The sequence below is a fragment of the Galeopterus variegatus genome, unplaced genomic scaffold (assembly GCF_000696425.1).
Source record: "Galeopterus variegatus unplaced genomic scaffold, G_variegatus-3.0.2 Scaffold102, whole genome shotgun sequence".
Classification (NCBI taxonomy): Eukaryota; Metazoa; Chordata; class Mammalia; order Dermoptera; family Cynocephalidae; genus Galeopterus; species Galeopterus variegatus.
This window is the reverse complement of record NW_007726213.1, coordinates 914,352-920,357: the sequence shown is the minus strand read 5'-3', so window position 1 is coordinate 920,357 and position 6,006 is coordinate 914,352.

Below are 6,006 nucleotides of genomic sequence, written 5' to 3'. Positions count from 1 at the left end.
CGGCCCCGTCAACAGTCCGCCGCAGCAGCGCAGGGACGCGGCGCTCCGGAGTTTCGCCTTGGCCGCTGCTCCATGGAAGCGCAGAGGCAGCCCCGCTCCTCCGGCGGCTCAGGCCAGCCGGCCCGGCCCGGCGCAGCTGCGGGGGCCGCGCTCTGCCATCGCACCCGCCTGCCTGCCCCCGGCCTCCCGCCGCAGCAGCCGCTCTTCAAGGTTGCGGAGCGCAGCCTTCAGCCATGCCGGCCCCGGCCCCCACCCCGGTTCTCGCACAAACACCCGGACTCTTTCTCGCTCTCTCCCCGCCGCGGCTCGATCTCTTCCCGTCCTTTTCCCTTCTAGGGTTGCACGCTCCGGTTCCCAAGCCCCCGGCCGCTGGGTTATGCAAATCACTTAGGTATATGCAAAACGAACCCTTCTCTCGGAGCGCCATTGGCCCGGGGAGGTCTTGAGCTCATTACTATACAGGGAGGGGAGCCGCCATTGGTCAAGAGTAGGACCAGAGGGGCGTGCTTCTCGGGAGTGAGTGACAAGGTGGCGCTGGCGGTGGCGGGTCAAGGCAAAATCCCTGACTTGGCTGGGTTTGCGTGGCAGGTTGCGGATTGAAGACGAGGAGTCTGGCTTTTCCCTCCCCCACCCGCCTTTTTCTTCCCCCTGCAGAAATTGGATCTCCTAAATTGGATGACCTGAAAAGTAGAACTTGCCTCCAGCTTTCAGTTAAGTTTCAAATAACTCTCCGCTGTTCCAAAGGGCGAGGGCGTCAGGAGCTGTGCAAATGGAAAAAAGATTTTGACGAGGAGGGAAAAACTGTCCCTCAATCTGACACGAATCTCTGGGTTTTAGCTATATACTAAATTAAAACAGTATACCCGCTCCAGTCTCACTTCACCTGGGATCTTTATACCTATCTTGATATACACTTGGTAACTAAGTCTTAGCAATTAATCATCCACCATACCAATCAGACTATCTTACTTTAAAATCCTAAAACGCAGAGGTATTGTATGGGTCAAAGAAAATGATGTTTCTGAACAACTGGTCAACTTCTCCAGACAACAAAACATTTGAGTGGCAGGTGACTACCCTTGAGAAGCCCGAGGCAACCTTGGTTTTAGGTAATTATCCCGCCAGAAGCACTTTAAGTCCCTGTGGCCTAACTGACACCACAGAATCATTATCTGTACCAACTACTGCTTTATGGGCACCTCCTTTCTTGCTTTCTGCAGTGCCTTTGGGTAGTTTTACTCTATATTGGAGACATTTTTAGGAATAAATTAAAACAGGGTTTAAAAATGTCACCATAATATAAAGTTGACTGGTCATTTCGTATAGGTAAAATTAAAGATTATGGAAACAAGTGGATACAGACCTAGAAATTTAAAATGGAAAATATTCATCGTCTTTGTACCCAGGAGTTTATCTCTAAAATAATGCCACGTTGGGCACACGACTAACTACAATAAATTTATCTACATGTGAGAGAGTCAATAAATACAGACATGCCTTCACTTTAAACTGCAGGAATGACATATTTCCTCTCATTGTAGGGCTGAAGGAGAACTTCAAGACAGATGGACAATCCTCTGGTTTTGTAGATAAGAAATCCAGAGCTCTCAGATGATGTGCTCTGCGCAAGATCATCACAGAACTCCTGTGCTCCTGGCTCCTTTACCAGTGCTCTTGGAGCCTTCCCTAATTTGGCTTTCATTGTCTAAATTACTTCCATTATTTTCTAGCAACTTTCATGAATAAATGAAGTGAGGAGAAAATTGTAAAGTTACCTTCTCTAACTGATTCCTTTAGGATCTCTCTTTTTTAAAAACACTGAAAGATGACAGAATTTCTCTTGTGAAGTGTCATTTTCTTCAGCCGTTTTTAAGTAACAATGACAGATTATACTGGTTAGCTTTATTTCTGCCAAATATTTCCTTTCTTTTAAAGCAATGGTTTTCAAATGTTAGCGTAAGAATCACATGCAAAGCTTGATTAAAATGCAGGCTGATTTAGTAGGTCTGAGTGGGGCCCAAAAATCAGCATTTTGATGCACATCAACTAAGAGTGATGCAGGTGTTCACACTTGAAGCACTTTATTCTTTGTTTTCACGGAATAAAATCTTAAGGCTGGCAACTTAGGTGAAAGAAAAGATTCATATTTTGGAAAAAGGAGAGATAAAGATTTTATTTTGAAGAATAAATTCCTATTGTCTATCAGATGAAGAAGGTAAGAAAGGAAGATTCCAATCTGCAGCTTAGCTGAAGAAACATGAAAGATCAGGAACAAAGGATGGCTGGGGAAGAGAAAAGGTAAGATCTGTTAAAGTGTTAGTATGTCTTACAGTTGCTACATTATGTGTGTTTCACATTAAAGATAAATTGGTCAATTAGTTTTCACTTCTTGGATAAGATGTCCCATGAGAGCATAAAGGAAAAAAAATTTTAAAACCTATTTTTTAAGATACTATCTCAGAGAAAAATGATCAGCTCTTAAACCATAAGAACTAGAAAGATTTGGGGATGAACCCCATAAAAATTTGGTGGCAAGCAAAAAATAAACTTAATAGGGTCTCTGCCTGTGGTCTGGTCCCTCTTTCTAGTTTTTTATGGCTGTGGATGAGTAAATTTGTAGCATCCGCAGGCTACATGAGAAGTGGAGCCTGGCTGTAGCGCCTCTGCATACAGTGCATGGTGTGTTCGGGCAATGAAAGAAGTACCTTCTGGTGATGCTCACCTTGGTGTCCTTGTGCAAAGGGCACAGGGCTTACTGACTGGTGGATAAGCTGGACTTTGGCTTCATCACCCCCTCAGGAACTCTTGTAACCATAGAATCTAAACGAGAACATGCAGAGGGCCTACCTACTGGGTCACTGGTCCAAGGTGCTCTATTAAGGAAACCAAAACTGGCAGACACGAGGCGCTTTCAGTTAGTGCTGTAATGATTGGATGGATAAAAGTCCTCAAGGATGGATAAAAGTCCTCAAATGTACAGAATTTCTCTTTCTATGAAATACTTCCGAATTACAAAATAATAATAATAATAATAATAATAATAATCTGAGTCACAGCAACCAACTTAAGAAATAAGATGTTACAAATGTGGTTGAAGCTCCCTTGTACCCCTCCCCAATTATATTCCTTTCCTTCCTCTCCCTGAGAAGCGAGCACTTTACTAAACATTGTAATTAATTTCCAAGCTTTCCATATGTATGTACCCCTAAACAATATATAGTATTGCTTCACATATATAAATAATATTATGTACTGTTCTGCAACTTGCTCTTTTCACTCAACCTGTAGGCTTTATCCATGTTCATAAAATAAGTGGCTATTGTTAATTCATTTTTATTATGATATAGTGTTCCATTTAAAGAATATATCCAGTGTGTTAGCCAGGGTTCTCCAGAAAACAGAACCAGTAGGATATATATAGATAGACATTCATTGCATTGGCTCATGCAGTTACGGAGGCTAACTCCCACAATCTGCCAAGTGCATGCTGAAGGCCCAGGAAAGCCAGTGGTTTGGTTCCAGTGCAAACCCAAAGCCCAAGAACCAGGCGTGCCAAAGTCCAAGGGCAGGAGATGATGGATTCCTCAGCTCAAGCAGAGAGCAAATTTGTACTTCCTCCATCTTTTGTTCTATTCAGGCCCTCAACAGATTGAGTGATGCCCACCTGCTTTGAAGAGAGCATCTTCTTTACTCAGTCTGCAGATTCAAATGCTAATATCTTCTATAAATACTCTTACAGACACACCAGGCATAATGTTTTACCAGCTATCTGCATATCCTTTGCCCAATCAAGCTGACACATAAAATTAACCATCACACCCAGTATTTATTTATCCACACTCTTGGTTAATATTAAGTTCATTTCTATTTTTCTGATAACAATACAACTACAAATATTCTTTTATATGTTTCCTTGTTCATTTATGCAAGAGTTTCTCTAAAATGTGTATATATCTTTATATATCTGTGTGTGTCTAGGAGTAGAATTGCTAGGTCATAAATTATGTGCATTCACTGTTTCTAGATATTGCTAAATTGCTTTTAGCAGTGACTAGTTATTTATGCTTCCCTCAACAGAGAGTAAGAATCCCCATTACTTTACTCTGCATCTTTCCAACACATGATATTGTAAGATTTAAGCATATGACATAAAATCTTACTGTGGTTTAAATTTGAATTTCTTTGATTACAACTGCATATTTTCATGTATTATTAGACATTCCGTTGTGCTCTTCTATGCATTCCCTCTTCATTTCCTTTGCCTGTTTATTTTGTGTGGGTTTTTCATATTTACTTTTATTATTTTATAGTTGGGGTCAGCAAATTTTTTCTATTACAGGCCAGATAGTAAATATTTGGGGCTTCAAGGGCCATATGGTCTCTGTCACAACTATTCAACTCTGCCATTGCAGCAGGAAAGCAGCCATATATAATACATAAACAAATAGATGTGGCTGTGTTCCAACAGGACTTTTTTGACAAAAGCAGGTGTTGGTCTAGTTCCGGCCCATGGGTCAGTTTGCCAACCCTGTCTTATAGGATTCTAACTCTTTAATGAAACTACAGATTATTTTTGAAAACTGTTTCCAGGATTATGTCAAAGTCAGAGGATACATCTTAAAGATGACCATCTTTTCTTGCACGTTGACTTCAAGCACTTTCAAAATTCTGGTATCCATGCGAGCTCACGCTGAAGATTATATCGCAGCAAAGCCCATTACAAGCTTAAAATTACCCCTCTTTCTAGAATAAAGGACTCAAAGGAAATCCTGGGCATTTAGAGTTTACCTTACCCTTTATCTAAAAGGCACCCCAAATATTTTTGACCTTTTGTAAGAAATAGCTATTGAGTTTAAATAAAGGCACGGGTGCCAAACTGCCACCTGAAGTTAGAAGCTGAATATGTATATCCTATGAATATGTATACACACACACACACACACACACACACACACACACACACACAAGGGTACTTCAAAAAGTCTGTGAAAAAATAGAATTAAAAGATAATAAAAATCTCTGAACTTTTTGAAGTACCCTCATATATATAATTATGTACATAAACATTTCAAGCCATGATAGATTCAGGGAATCAAGATAGGATATCAGGTCTAATTCCTACTGATCAGACATCTGATATACATCAATTCTAATAATTGAATCTTAAGGATAGGCCCTTTTTCCACCATCCTTGGACCTGGGATTGTGTCTATGCTCTGATGCCTCCACATTTTCATTCTGGCTATGGGATGGAAGAGCTTGCACATGAAGCCTCAGAGAGTTGCAGTCACTCTGTCATGGTCTTAAATAAGGTGCTTGTACTCCCTTGTCCCTTCCTTCTGTGTCTCAATGTCCCTAGAGTGGTCCTGTTGTGAACAGAAAACAGCATCTAATTTTTTAGGGCTAATTTAAAATGATGATTTTGAAGCACGCACACAAAAAAATAATGTAAAATTGTTGACAAGTAAAAAACATCCTTTCAACCTATACCTGTGGCCACATTTGGGCTTCTGAGCTCTCTTTCCTCCACACTACCTGAGCTCAGGCAAGGGTTGAAGATGGCTGGCAGCAGCACATGCCACCTGTGCAGAATGATGGGCCTTTGGGATGTGAGGGCTGTTGGTAGAAAGGCTTCTGGCAGGACTGGCTGCTGAAGGTCACTCTTAAAGCCAGCCCTTTTTCAAAACATCAACACAAAGTCTCTTACTCTCCTGACCTGGTTGGATATCCTGGGGTCAGATATGCTTTTCAGTACTTCTGAAGACCCATATTGACTCAAAATTTCAAAACATTTGGATAAATATCAAAAATGTTTTCCTATTCATGCCTAATTCTTTCTAAATCTCATTTTCTTTTCCTGGTCTTTCCCTTTCAATTCTAACACAAGAGGAAAATGAAGCTCAAGGGAAAAACTTCTGAATTACAGAACCACATGTGGATCCCAAAGTCTGAATGTATAAACTAACGGTGAGAAAGAGAATGAGGCAAAAAAGTAAATGAGTGTGA